Genomic DNA, 15,729 nt, shown 5'->3' with positions numbered 1-15,729 from the left:
AAAGGGTACAGGAGGGAAATGTGCCAGAAGAAAGATACAGAGTACAGAGAGAGGGGTCAGAAGTCAGAGTGGTCATGCAGGGGAAGAGCCGAAGCCCAGTGTTTTCGAAAGTCTATGAAAGAACTCTGTGTTAAAACGGTGCATCCTGACAAGAGGACATTTTTGTTTGTTTGTTGAACTTCTTAAAGAGGGGCCTATGTGTGGGGAAGGGAACCATAAGAGTCCCACTAAAGACATTGTTGAACTTTGTGAAGAGAGGCCTAAACTTGGAGAAGGGAAGCCCGAGAGGCCTAAGAAGAACTGTACAGGGAAAAGTGCATCCTGACAGGAGAACCTTGTTTGTTTGAAGATAAAAGGGGCCTATGCTTGGGGAAGGGCACTCTGGGAGGCCCACAAGGACATTGTGAACTTTACAGGCGAGGCCTAGACCTGGGGAAGGGAACCCTGGGAGGCCTGAATGGAACTGTGAAACCTCAGATAAGTTGTAAAGTAAGAAACTGTGAATCGTTTGAACCCTGAGAGGCCTGGAAAGAACTGTGACTTTTTTCTTTTAAGCCAGAGGGGTCCGAGTCTGGGGAAGGGAACCCCAGGAGACCCAGATACATTATAAACATCAATGACTTGCTGCAAGAGCCCTATGTGGAAGGTTCATAGGGCAATCCATTTGAGTTTAACTATTTTTGAACTGGCAGAACTATACCTATTGGTAAGACTACCTGAAACCAGCTGTGGTTTACATTCCCTTTTTAGCCACCATTCTTCCTTTAAGAAGACCCTCTAATATATTTGGTTTAAGAGTGAGGGCAAGCATAGGATTGGACACAGACGAACTTTGGTTTTGGACCTACGGACATTAGAAGTAACAGTTGAGGGAACATTACCGTTACAGTTAGGGCCAGGTAGGCATTACACCAACCCCACACAGTTTGATAATAAAGGTTTCAAACTGTCACCTTTGAGTCTGTGTCTCTCTTGATATCATGCCTGTCTCACAACAAACATCAAGGAAACAAGGATTTGTTGACTTATACAGCCAGGTTTTCCATATTCTTGATTCCCGGACATTAGGGACTGATGATGGTCAGCTTAACTTGCTTCAGAGAGGACTCAAAGAAGATCTCAAGGATGCCTTAGACAGGTGGTATCACCCCCAGAACACCTAACAGAATTAATCTCATTAGTGGTCAAAATAGACCAGAGAATGTATGAACAAAGAGGTAACAGACGACCCCTGTAATTCGGAAGGTATCAGATAAGGCCAGAACCAGAGTCCTCCCCTCCAGTTCTTGGCAATGGGGAACCTATACATTTGAATAGTATCAGTGGACCAATATCCCCTGAGGAAAGGACAAGATGCCTACGGTTGAATCTATGTTTCTATTGTGGGGATTCAGGACATACAATCCACCAATGAAGAACCCAACCAAGACAGGAAACAAATCAGCTTGTTAATTCCTGGGAAAGCCTTGAGGAGATTAACAACATCTTTTTCTCAACCAAAACTTTCTATATCCATGTCTCAAGCACCACATTCTGTCATCTCTGTCCTCCTCTCCACTTCCACCTATCAAGGGCCTCCAATCACAGTCCTCCTTGATTATGGAGATACAGGAAATGTTATTGATATCTCCTTTGCCCAAAAAACAGGGATTCAGATTACTATAGAAGGAAATCATAGAACCCATCATCTCTGTTGATGGTTCTCTGCTCTTGTCCGGTCCCATAACCCAAATAACCAAACCCTTACTAATTGTCTATAACAAACTCCATTGTGAACATATATATTTTTGTATGCCATTTCTGCATCCAACTACCAACTCATATTAGGTATACCATAGTTAACTTACCATAACCCTCATCGATCGGGACAAGAGAACATCAGTGTTGGGATCCTCGGTCTGTTGGAATTTATGTAACTTGGTTCAGCAATTTTCCTTTAAATCATTTCCTGCCAACCACTCCAAGTCCAGGCCACTTTGTGTAGGAACCACTTCCACCAGTGAGGTTCTCCAAGAATACCAGGCATTTACCACAGTGTTTGCCCACATGGAAGCAAATAAACTCTTTCCACACCAGCCGTTATGATTGCTCAATAGATTTAGAACCTGGAGCTAGCATCCCCTGTGGTTGAACATATGCTCTATCAGAGAAGGAAAATAAGATTCTCAGAGACTACATCGACAAGAGTAAAAAAATGGGATTTATCTGTCATTCCTCTTCCCCTGCAGGGGCTCCTATCTTTTTCATTTCAAAGAAAAATGAATCTGAACTCCGGCCATGTGCTGACTACCGACAGTTGAATGCGATCACGGTAAAACAATGGTACTCCCTACCTTGGATCCAAGTCCTACGGGAGCAGGCAAAAAACAGTAGTATCTATACTAAATTAGATCTGTTATTCTAATATTTTCTGGGGGGGGGTTTGGAAGACAGTATTCCAGACCAGGTTCGGTCATTTTGAATACCTGGTCATGCCCTTTGGCCTATGCAACACACCAGAAGCCTTTCAGCATTTTCGGACACATTTCATGACATTCTTGACGTCTATTTTGTCATCTATTTGGATAACATTGTGATCTATTTCAGTAGCTACCTGGAACACGTGCATCATGTGAAAGAGGTACTATGCCGTCTCCAATTACATCATCTTTATGCTAAATTCTCCAAGTGTGTCTTCCATCAATCACATATTTCTTACTTCGATTATAATCTATCACCCCAAGGAATAGAGATGGATCTGATAAAGATCGAAGCAATTCAAACTGTCTCCCCACCTCCTCCCCCTTCTAATTTTAAGGAGCCACAGCGTTTTCTGGGATTTTCCAACTTCTACCAGCATTTCATACCAGCGTATTATAAGATCCTGCTTCCACTGACTTGTTTATTGAAGAAGAATGTCATTTTTTAATGTAGCTCTCAGGCTCAGGAGGCCTTTGAGACTGTACAACAAAGCTTTGCCACAGCTCCTGTTCTCCAACTCCCTGACACTAACCAACCCTTTACTGGCAAGGCAGATGCTTCTGATTATGCCGTAGGGGCCTTGTTGTTATTGAAAGACGGGGAAACTAACCTTATGCATCCTGTGGCTTATCATTCCAGACCCTTAACCCTGCAGAACGGAATTACAGTATTTTTCTAAAAGGAACTCTTAGCCATTAAGGATACATTTCTCACCTGGTGCCATTTATTAGAGGGAGCTAGACATCCTGTGATGGTCATCACTGACCATAGGAACCTTGAATTCCTGAAAACAGCTAGAGTTCCTCTAAACCAGCGACAGAATTGATGGATCAATTATTTTTCATGATCCGATTTCCTTGTGACGTATAAACGTGGAGTGACCAACACCATGGCCGATGCTGTCTCCAGGAGTTATGTTACCGAACAGGAAGAGATCCAAGGTATTCTTTTAATTTCACCTGAAAATAAAATCATGGCTACTACAAGTGTACTCTTTGGATGGGAACAAGAACTAAAAGGAAGATACACACCAAGAATGATACAGACATTCTTATCCTCTCACCGATCACATAAAGTGATCCAAGGATTATGCTTTAGAGGTAAAACATTATGGCTTCCATTTAAGAAATGCCAACTCCTTGCGCTACGATGGGGACAGAACATTCCAAGCGCAGGACATTTCAGAGTGTGTACGACACACAAGAAACTGGAACCAAGCATATAGTGGAGGTCAATGAAGAAGGCTGTGGCTGACTATCTTCAGGGGTGTGGGGTTTGTACTTGAGCACAAACTTGATGCCTTCCAATGGGTTTCCTCCACCCATTAATCATTCCAGGTACTCCTTGCAATGTATGATGGATTTCATCACAGACCTACCCAGGAACGATGGTTGTGCGGTGATCCGGACTGTGGTGGATTCATTAACCAAGTTGAGCCATTTCATCGCATTACCTCAAGCTCCAATTGCTATACAATTAGCGAATAATTTCATGAAACATTTCTTTAGGCTCTGTGGGTTGCCCCAGACCATCATTTCAGACAGGGATTCCAAATTCATTTCTGCCTCCTTGAAGGCACTTACTAAGATTCTCTGGGTGCAAGTGAACTTCTCAAATGCATATCATCCAAGTGACAGGCAAACTGAATGAGTAAATCAGGCCATAGCCCAATACCTACAGTGGTACTCCACTGATTACCCCACTAAATGGGTTTCTCTACTACCAATAGCGGAATTCGGTTATAATGATTCACTTCATGTTCACTACATAACACACCTTTTAATATCTCCTATGGCTAGCAGTCAATTGTTCTTACCTGTTTATAGTAACTTTGTCTCCTTTGTACCTGCTGTCCAAGATATGATAAAGACTCTACAAGAAGGATTTCAAAAAGGATACCATCATTTGAACTAGGCTCAAATATTGGCTAAGAAAGTTGAAACCTAGGTATTTAGGATGTTCTGTAGCCATGAAATGTACCATTCCCCTCACATATAAAATACATTTCGTCTTTCATGTCTCACTCCTTAAACCTGCCACTCATTCACGTAACTATCCAGAACGTTTATGATCAGTACCTTCCCAGGTGGGTCCCAAAGAAGAGTAGGAAATCAGTAAGTTGTTAGACTCAAGACGTTATAGAAACAGGATAGAATATCTCGCAGATTGGAAGGGGTATGGGCCAGAAGAACAATCCTGGGTTCCCGCCAGAGATGTGCTTACCCCTAGGTTACTGCACTTGTTCCACAAACAACGCCCAGGGAAACCAGGGGAGTTGATATGTCCAAAGGAGACACCTAGAGGAGGACGTGCAGTTAGGGTTTCAACCCGTGACTCACGCAGGGCCCTGCTCCTTCCTGGTCGCCTCTGGAAACCTCAATGGACGCGCCGAGAACATGGCGGCGGCGGTCCATGCCAGGGGTCTCTTCTGGAATCCAGAGCTCTTCCGCAGTCCCAGGAACAGGGCAAGAGATCCGTGGCACCACAGCGCCGCATGGAACGATGCAGCATATCATCTGTAACACTCCAATTTGGCCACCAGGTAGGGATACCAATCCCCAACCATGATGGCTGCCATGCAATGGGCGTAAACGTCCTGACCTTAATTCAGACTCTGCCGGCATAAAAACACCTTTGAGGAGCCGGGTCAGTGTCTTTCAAACGTCGCACATCATTGGATGCCCAGCAGACTTCCTGCAATAGGTATTTAGATTGCTTTCATTGCAGGCGCTGATCGCTCCTGATCCTTGATCATTCTTGCTTTCTCACTTACGAGGACTTCTTTTCTTTGATTCTGAGGGACCTAATGGTTCAAGTGATAAGGTTTGAGGTTTTGGAATTATCTACCTGGGTATTTTGAATCTAGTGGTTGAAATCTTACCCTTGTCTTGCCCCCTACAGCTCCAGATCCCGGTAATCAAGTTCCACATCAGAGGTGTTTATCTAAGCCACCTCTGCCCCGGAGGACGGTATTAGGGTGGAGTTTGGTTACCATTAATCTGGTCCCATCCCTCAAGGTTCGTTGGCATTGTCTCTGTGGCTCCCAGGTAACTCTTGTCTTCCAAGACCGTCAGACCTAATGGTGAGTCCAGAGCTGACATCAGAGCTTTTCGGGGCTCTTTGGATTTCAGCTGGGGGGATTTTTTGTTGGTCTACCGCTTGCTTAAGGGATTTTCTCTGGCGCCGCCCTTGTCAGCCTAGAGCTTGCCCCCTTGGGATCTGCCTCTTGTTTAAAAAGCTCTTCAGGTCGCTCCTATTGAGCCTCTGGAGGGGGTCCCCCTTAAGATATTGTCCATCAAGAAGGCCTTTCTTGTGGCCAGATGGCTGGGGGAGATTTGTGACTTAACCTGTTGGCCCCCTTATTTGATTGTGCAGGAGGATGCATTGTTCCTGCTTATCGACCCTACCTTTCTCCCCAAAGTTGTTTCCAGGTTCCATGTGTCCCAGGAAGGGATTCTCCCTGATTTCTTCCCTAATCCTCCCACTGGTCTGGAACCGCCTGGTCATCTGCCGGGCAGTGCTGATTTATTTGGAGCGCTCTTCCTCTTTCGGCTGCAGATAGTCTTTTTGTCACTTATGGGTGTGGTAGGCTGGATTTTAAGGCTTCTGTTCCTACCATTAGCCGGTGGGTAAGGGATGCTATCTCCTTGGCCTATCAGTTCTCTGTGGTCCCTTCTTCCCTTGGTGTGCAGGGGCGGTCCCCGCAGGCTATGGCAGCCTCTTTGACAGAGGCACAAGCGGTCTCCATTGATGACATTTATCAGGGCGCCACATGGGTTAATCCTTCTACTTTTGTGCAGCACTACCACCTGAATCTTCACAGAACTGGAGTGGGTGCCTTTGGTACTGGGATTCTGGGAGTTGGGACCAGGTAACTCTCTGGGTCCTGTTAGTTTTCTGTGTGTTTGTTTTTTGTAATAAAGTGGTGCTGGGTGGTTTGCATGCCTTGTGGTCTTCTGTGTTCTTTGCTCCATTCAGCTCTTCCTCTGGCATGCCTCACGCTGTACTGGGATGAGGAAGAGGGACGGGAAGATAATGTAGGGATTAGTTACCAGTAATCTTCATTACTCCGAGTCCTCATCTTCCTTGCCCAGTACTTTTTCCTGCCTCTCCCTCCTGACAGGCTGAATGGGCTGTCCCTTGGTTGATATAATTAAGGTGAGTCAGGCGGGTGGGTTCTTATATCCCGGTGGCAGGTGGGGGTGAAAAAGGGGAAAAGATGGAAATAGAAAAGGGGTTTCCGGGAGGTGGGATAACTCAAGTTGTACTGAGATGAGGAAGAGTAGGACTAGGAGTAATGAAGATTGTAGACCAGGGCTCTCCAGGGCCGATCCAAGGGAAATACAAAAGTAATCCAAAAGAGGATAACACTGTGCAAGAAAACCCCACAGCTTTATTAAACAGTCGACTGGGAGAACAAGCAGCTCTGTGGACCTGAACTGTAACTCTGTCCACAGGGGCTACAATATTTATACAACGTAGTTTCACATTAACATAATTTATCAATCATTACAATTTTGGGAGTGTGCTAATACATGATTGATGGCTCGTCACAGCACTCCTATAGGTTCATATACATTACGTGGCCTGCTTGGATAAAACATTTCCTGGAACATTACCCTCAACACCCCTTCATGACATCATAACCCTTAAGAGTCCCTGCCCTCAATTTCATAATTATCTGCTGACCTGCAATAACTCTGGCCTGTCATTGGTTGGTATTTGCTATGGTACAAGTTAATAAATCCCTCAATGCGGATTGGACCGCTTCGCTGGAGACAGCCCGAGCCACAGCATCCCACTGAATCTATCTAATGGAATTATGAGAGAACAGCAACATGGTCAGACCCGTTCGTACAGCCTCTGAAACACCCCACTATCCTTGCTTCCCCGCTCCTGTTTGCACCCCATTTTCTCGCTTGCATTGTGCCAGCTCTAGATAAAACAAAAACTGTGCAGGATACCATTAGTGAACCGAGTTTCTTGTATTTCATTCTCTTTTACTGCTGTACTCATTTCCTGGGCCCTTGCTACCTAGCCCAATGTCCTTCAAAGTGGTGTGTGGGCCTGCACCTGGTATTCTGCTGCAGTTCTCTTCCCATGAGAAACTTTTCCTTTTGCAACAATTAATTAGCTATTGTGGGCTTCTTGTTGTCTCACCCTTTGTGAGCTGATCTAGCATTTCTGCAAGTGCTAGCAGAACTTCAATTTCGCGGTGAGCTGTGGCCTTTCAAAATAACTAAATAAAAAAATGGTTTCTGTCTAGTCTGTCCTGGGCCTACTAAAATATAACTAAATTGTTGTTCATTATTATACCTAACCCTAAAACTCAATACACTTCTAAGCTATGTCAAATCAAACTATACAAATATTGCACTTTGCTGCATGTGTAATTTTCATTGTGGCTGCCGTGCTTACCTATCCCTAGTTACCTGCTAGTTATCACTAAATATAAGCTCTGTGCTTTGACGTGTGTCCTTCCCTGTGCAGAGCCCTATTAACTAATATGTGGCACACTAGGTTTGACGTCACCTGTCATGCTACTTTTGGCTTTTTTGGCTGCGTTACTTCTTTACCTTACACGTGCGCCCCCCTGTGAACGGTGGATTTGCATGTTTATATTCCCCCCTTCGATTAATTTGTTGATTGCCACTTCTTTGTCCTTCATCCCTCACAACTTCTCTGGTATCAAAATTCTAGACACCCCCCGTAAGCGGCCTCCTGCTGCAACATATTCGTCCAGAGTGTACGCCAAAAAGCAGCACCCTCTATCTCCATAACAATCAACCCACTGGGCGGTACAGTTTTCCAAATCAGAAAGTGGCATGGAAAGAGTCCTCTGAGGCCACAAAGTACCTCCCACTGTACCATATTACTTTCGGGAATCATTTGTGTTTGAATGTGTCTGGTTGGTGGTATTGCTTCCCTTACTTCGGCTGTCCCCATGGTCATATATTCTCCTGTTCCTCTCCTCTTGGCACTCAATCCCAACTGACATGCACAAAAGGCACTGAGAGCCAATACAAGGATCAAAACCACGTGGGAACCCAAATTAATATTCTTTCAAACCATTCTGGTTTGGTCACTCTGCTTGTTCTGTGAACCATAGTCTTGTGGAGGGCATGCAAGGCATATTTTGCTTCTGACAGTGTGCCGTTTTTGGCCTCATTTGCGGGCACATATGTGCAGCAGCTATTACCTATTTGGCGCAAACTCCACCCTCCATGGCAGTTAACAAACCTAATACATATCGATTCTGCGATGAACGGTAATGCCCTTAACTCCGCCTTTACTGAATTCAGCCCTTTCTCCGTCCCATTTGCCAATTGTAATGGCTTGTAGCATATGATTTGCAACCAGTTTGAGTTGGGTGTAGTTTGAATACGAGGGGTGAGCAGTGACGTAAAGAAAATAGCAGTTTTGCTGAAGAGCACAAATTCCATCGGGATAGCGTCCAGTCGGTCGACACTCTGCTGGGACCAGTAATTGTTGTTTCTTCTCCTCTTCTGTTAATCCATCGATCTTCTAGCATATGGATGCCTGTCCTCTTTAATATTTGCAGTGATGTTTTGATTCAGATTTGCTGTGTCCATATTTCTCTTAACATGGGTGAGGACCCCTTTTGGTAGGGCCAAATGATCATTCAGCGACAAAATGTCAGAATGGGACACTACTAGGGATGGGGAGTGTACAGTGAAAGGGAAGCACCAGCCACTTCAGTTTGGTAGTTATTGGGCATATGTTTGTAACCCACAGTCCCAGAAATAGTCCACAAGGGCTGTGGTTCTGACCTGCATATTTGGCAGCTCAAGTTGTCCTCTGGCAGGCAATATTGGTTCCCAATTTGATTGAACTTTTTGTTCCCATGGATCTGAAACATAAAGAATATTGTGTGAGTGCCTTCATGTGTAATGGCTGCTGTCTATCATCTATCCAGGTGAGGGCCTGGGCGTGATCATTCCGAACAGTGTCACATTTACCATTCATCATCACAGTTACTTCTTCAGCAAATCCCACCAATCCCTCTGCCATGCAGCCTATTACCCCCTCCACCCACTGCTCGTTGTGGAACACTGAGTCCTCTCTGTGCAGCTTGGGCTGAATCCTGAACCAATGTAACGTGTCCTGTATCATGCACACATGAGAGAGTGCGCTGAATGGTAAAATAGCTGCTCCCCCTTCTGGTATTCTGTTTGATATTCTAGGACCATACGTTTTGTTTCTTCTGCCTCTGCCATCTTTTTAATCTTTATATAATTGTCCTCATAGATCGGGTCTACCTACTCGACCCTTTTTGCTTGAGCTGTGTGCCCCTGAAACAACCCTCGAACCTTGCAAAATGCCAAGCATGTAAGACAATGGGCCTCATTATGAGTGTGGCGGTCCGGAAATAAGAATGTTGGTAGCAACGTACCAGCACCCTTTCTGGACCTGTTTCTGGCTTGCACTGTATTGCTTTTGTTTGCTCTTATGGGGTCTCGTGAATGTTGACGCCCAGATATCTGAAGGAGTCCGTCTTGCATGGCAATGGGAGGATTGGCAACTCCTTTTCCTCCAACTCCGCCAATGCAGCCAGCGGGAATAAACATGATTTACTTTTATTGATCTTAATTCCTGTGTGTGCACTTGAGTTGTCTAACACCTCAAGAATGAGCGGCAAGTAAACCTCTGGGTTACTCAAGTATAGCAACATGCCATCTGCGTACAAGGACACTACATGCTTCACCCCTCCCGTCTCTATACCTTTGTCTCTGTATTCCTGTCTCAAATACGCCGCCATGGGCTCTGCAGCTATTATTTATAGCATTGGGGTCAATGGGCAGCCTTGTCTTGTGCCCCTGTGTAGCTGCCACTTGTCAGAGAATATACCACCCGTTCAGACTCTTGCCATTGGTTTAGAGTATATTAGCTGTACCCATTTCATATACAGCCACAACCCCCACCATTATATGGTTATAACAAATATCTGAATCAGTTGAATGCTACTTCCTCACGCTGTCTACAAAAATGCCCAGATTGAATGCTTCCCTCTTTGTGGGAAATACTGATACATTTTAATTTCCTGTTGCTCTGCTGCTGCTGTCAAAGAGGGTAAAAGACCTTCACTGTACTTTAAACCAAAGCAAAGGAAGAACAGAAAAATCATTATACATCCTGACCATCACACGTTGCTATACCTATTCTGTAAAACTGCTAGCCCTCCATTCTGTGTTGTTGCAAAAGAAGTATTAGGTCTCTGAAACAGTCCAGAGAGGAAGAAAAAGTCAATGACATGTCTGCAATACTCCCCTTCGCTCACCCTTCCCTTCTTTTCCTGGGAGGGGGCCAGTGCCCTTGTCTCTGTGGAAGTCAGATAGGTGAATCCATGGTTGCCCACCCTCTACCTTTACAGCTGATAGGGTGCAGTAAGTGACCATCAAGGGACCCTCATACCATTGCCTCGTAAAGTTCCTTATAAATATTTTGTCTCCTGGACCGAGGGGAGGCTGCAACAATAAGTAATTTTCCTCGTGTGGGGATGGTACTTCTTCTGATGAGGTGGCTGGCTGCTCTTGATGAGGATGTAATTGACATGAAATATTTTCAGGGAGTTAGTAGGCTGTTTAAGATACCCTTGAAACTCATCTGCAGAACCTGTGCAGCGCTGTGTGCATCAGAAATAGTACATGCAGGAGTAGAAGGTGCATGCATTGGGGTGAGATGGTGTTCAGAGCCAGCCGTGTTATGTAATGCAAATAAAGTGAGTGGCAGACAATGAAGCCAACTCTTTTGAAGTGTTTCACAAAATTTCACGACATGCTCCTTGAGCAGGCCATTTAAGTGCTCTACAACACTGTTGGCCTGAGGCTAGTACACAGAACACAACTTGTGCTTGATGGGCAATAAAGATGCAATTTCCCTGAACAGCTCATTGGCAAAGTGTGGTCCGTTATCGGATCTTAGTTCTTCACACACTCCCCACCTTGGAAATACCTCTTGCACTAAAAATGTGGCTTGGCATCGGTGTGTGCGCATGGACCCACCTCGAGCCAGCATGAAAATGGACTTACAAGTACAATAACATAATGATAAGAATTACACCTGGGTGTCATTTCCATGTACTCTATGTGAAAATGTAAAAATGGCCCTGATGGACGAGGTAATGCAGCATTTATTGTCTTGAGAGTGTGACCCACGTTGTAACATTGGCATGTCAAACAAATTCAGCCACATGCTCCTGTAAGCTGGGTATGAACCATTGCTCTTGTATTTCGGCAGCAACATATTCCATAGAATTGTGTGCTGGGTAAGGTAATTGGTCCACTGCTACGTGGAGCAGTGCCAGGGGCATCACTGGTTTCCATGTGCTATTCTGGTGCCATATCAGGTCTGTGGGCGATGAGGAGCACCTTCTCCTGGTCCACAGCTCCTGCTTCTCTGGAGGAGCACCCCCTGCACCTCTATTAGATGGGTCACAGACAAAGAGTTATAGTGCTCTGTGTGTGTGATGTGGGTAGGGGTGTTGTTTGTGCGAGCATGGGTACTTTGTTGGTGTGATGAGGCATATATTCTGTGTTGCCCAATGGCATATACGCTGTTTCTTTGGTTGCTGCGTCTGCTCCGTTGTTACCTTTAGAGATTACATCTACCATGCTGGTATGGGCGGTGCATTTCACAACTGCAAATGCTGCGGGGAGAGGCAATGCCTCTATCAGTCTTGACAATAATTCAGCATGTTGTTCTGGGAAGCAATCTCTCCTCCTGAATCCTTTCCTTTCCACCTTGCTAGTCCTGAATGCACCGTGGACGTGACGTACGCAGAGTTAGTGTAAATGGTCACACAGTGCCGCTCGGACATTTCCACCGCGGCCGCCCTCCATTAGGAAAGTCTTTGTTGTCTTCCGGGCCGGACAAACCACTGGCCCTCATTGGCTCAGCACACACACGCACCACGTTGCTCCTACGAGCCACGTAATGCGTGTGCGCTGCACCAATGGAGGGCCAGCACTACGGCTGGCGTGGTCCATAAGGCTTGATGCCGGAAGGCATTTCAGCCTTGGACCACGCCAGCCGTAGTACGAGCCCAGCGACTTCCAGCTTACCTGCCTTCCAGCATTCCAGCACGTCTCCGGTAAGTGCTCTGTTTGTGTTTGTGTGTCGGGTTTGTTTTGCTTTATGTTTGTGTGTGTATGTTGAGATGCGGGGGTGGGGGGTGTCGGATGTGTATGAATGTTTGTATTTGAATGTATTTTGTGTGTATGTTGAGATGCGGGGGTGGGGGGTGTGTGTCGGATGTGTATGAATGTTTGTATTTGAATGTATTTTGTGTGTATGTTGAGATGCGGGGGTCGGGGTGTGTGGGATGTGTATGAATGTTTGTATTTGAATGTATTTTGTGTGTATGTTGAGATGCGGGGGTGGGGGGTTGTGTCAGATGTGTATGAATGTTTGTATTTGAATGTATTTTGTGTGTATGTTGAGATGCGGGGGTGGGGGTGTGTGTCGGATGTGTATGAATGTTTGTATTTGAATGTATTTTGTGTGTATGTTGAGATGCGGGGGTGGGGGGGTGTGTCGGATGTGTATGAATGTTTGTATTTGAATGTATTTTGTGTGTATGTTGAGATGCGGGGGTGGGGGGTGTGCATGAATGTTTGTATTTGAATGTATTTTGTGTGTATGTTGAGATGCGGGGGTGGGGGGTGTGCATGAATGTTTGTATTTGAATGTATTTTGTGTGTATGTTGAGATGCGGGGGTGGGGGGTGTGTCGGATGTGTATGAATGTTTGTATTTGAATGTATTTTGTGTGTATGTTGAGATGCGGGGGTGGGGGATGTGTCGGATGTGTATGAATGTTTGTATTTGAATGTATTTTGTGTGTATGTTGAGATGCGGGGGTGGGGGTGTGTGTTGGATGTGTATGAATGTTTGTATTTGAATGTATTTTGTGTGTATGTTGAGATGCAGGGGTGGGGGTGTGTGTCGGATGTGTATGAATGTTTGTATTTGAATGTATTTTGTGTGTATGTTGAGATGCGGGGGCGGGGGGGTGTGTCGGATGTGTATGAATGTTTGTATTTGAATGTATTTTGTGTGTATGTTGAGATGCGGGGGTAGGGGGTGTGCATGAATGTTTGTATTTGAATGTATTTTGTGTGTATGTTGAGATACGGGGGTGGGGGGTGTGCATGAATGTTTGTATTTGAATGTATTTTGTGTGTATGTTGAGATACGGGAGTGGGGTGTGTGTCAGATGTGTGTGAATGTTTGTATTTGAATGTATTTTGTGTGTATGTTGAGATGCGGGGGTGGGGGGGTGTGTCGGATGTGTATGAATGTTTGTATTTGAATGTATTTTGTGTGTATGTTGAGATGTGGGGGGGTGTCGGATGTGTATGAATGTTTGGATTTGAATGTTTTTTGTGTGTATGTTGAGATGCAGGGGTGGGGGGTTTTCGGATGGGTATGAATGTTTTGATTTGAATGTTTTTTGTGTGCTGAGTTGGGGGTGGGGTTTCGGGTCTGTATGGGTGCATGTTTGTGTGTGTGCTGAGTTGGGGGTGGGGGTTCGGGTCTGTATGGGTGCTTGTTTGAGAGTGTGCTGATTTGGGGGGGTGGGGGATTCGGGTCTTTATGGGTGCATGTTTGTGTGTGTGCTGAGTTGGGGGGTGGGGGTTCGGGTCTGTATGGGTGCTTGTTTGAGAGTGTGCTGATTTGGGGGGGTGGGGGGTTCGGGTCTGTATGGGTGCATGTTTGTGTGTGTGCTGAGTTGGGGGTGGGGGTTCGGGTCTGTATTGGTGCTGGTTTGTGTGTGCTGATTTGGGGGGTGGGGGTTTGGTTGGGGGTGAGGGGGCCATGGGGTGGGGGGTTTGGTTGGGGGTGAGGATGCCATGGGGCATAGTGTTTGGTTGGGGTGAGGGGGCCATGGGGCATAGCGTTTGGTTGGGGGTGAGGGACATAGGGCATAGTGTTTGGTTGGGGGTGAGGGGGCCATGGGGCATAGTGTTTGGTTGGGGGTGAGGGGGCCATAGGGCATAGTGTTTGGTTTGGGTGTAAGGGGGACATGGGGCATAGTGTTTGGTTGGGGGTGAGGAACATGGGGCTAGTGTTTGGTTGGGGTGAGGGGGACATGGGCATAGTGTTTGGTTGGGGGTGAGGGGGACATGGGGCATAGTGTTTGGTTGGGGGTGAGGGGGACATGGGGCATAGTGTTTGGTTGGGGATGAGTGCCATGGAGCATAGTGTTTGGTTGGGGGTGAGGGACATGGGGCATTGTGTTTGGTTGGGTGTAAGGGGGCCATGGGGCATAGTGTTTGGTTGGGGGTGAGGGACATGGGGCTAGTGTTTGGTTGGGGGTGAGGGGGACATGGGGCATAGTGTTTGGTTGGGGATGAGGGGGACATGGGGCATAGTGTTTGGTTGGGGGTGAGGGGGACATGGGGCATAGTGCTTGGTTGGGGTGAGGGGGACATGGGGCATAGTGTTTGGTTGGGTGTAAGGGGGACATGGGGCATAGTGTTTGGTTGGGGGTGAGGGACATGGGGCATAGTGTTTGGTTGGGTGTAAGGGGGCCATGGGGCATAGTGTTTGGTTGGGGGTGAGGGGGACATGGGGCATAGTGTTTGGTTGGGGGTGAGCAGGACATGGGGCATAGTGTTTGGTTGGGGGTGAGGGGGACATGGGGCATAGTGTTTGGTTGGGGGTGAGGGGGACATGGGGCATAGTGTTTGGTTGGGGGTCAGGGGGACATGGGGCATAGTGTTTGGTTGGGGGTGAGGGGGACATGGGGCATAGTGTTTGGTTGGGTGTAAGGGGGCCATGGGGCATTGTGTTTGGTTGGGGGTGAGGGGGACATGGGGCATTGTGTTTGGTTGGGGGTGAGGGGGACATGGGCATAGTGTATGGTTGGGGATGAGGGGGACATGGGGCATAGTGTTTGGTTGGGGGTGAGTGACATGGGGCATAGTGTTTGGTTGGGGTGAGGGGGCCATGGGGCATAGTGTTTGGTTGGGGGTAAGGGGGCCCTGGGGCATAGTGTTGCACTCCAAGAGTGAACCCAATAAGAAAACTAAAACAGGCACAGTTAGGGGATGTTCATCTTTGGCTTTTTGAGGAAACCTGACTCAACAAAGGCCATACTCCTCTTGGGCAACCCAAATAGCAAACTGTAGCAGTCCAAAATAACGGCATGTCCAATCTAGGGTCAATAAAATATATATAAGTTAATTAAACAGGCGAGATACAATAACTAAATAGAAATAAATTATAACAATGGAAAATGTGTAGT

Source organism: Ambystoma mexicanum, chromosome 7p (assembly GCF_040938575.1).
Source record: "Ambystoma mexicanum isolate Mex_15411 chromosome 7p, UKY_AmexF1_1, whole genome shotgun sequence".
In the NCBI taxonomy this organism is placed as follows: Eukaryota; Metazoa; Chordata; class Amphibia; order Caudata; family Ambystomatidae; genus Ambystoma; species Ambystoma mexicanum.
This window is presented reverse-complemented; position numbering follows the sequence as displayed.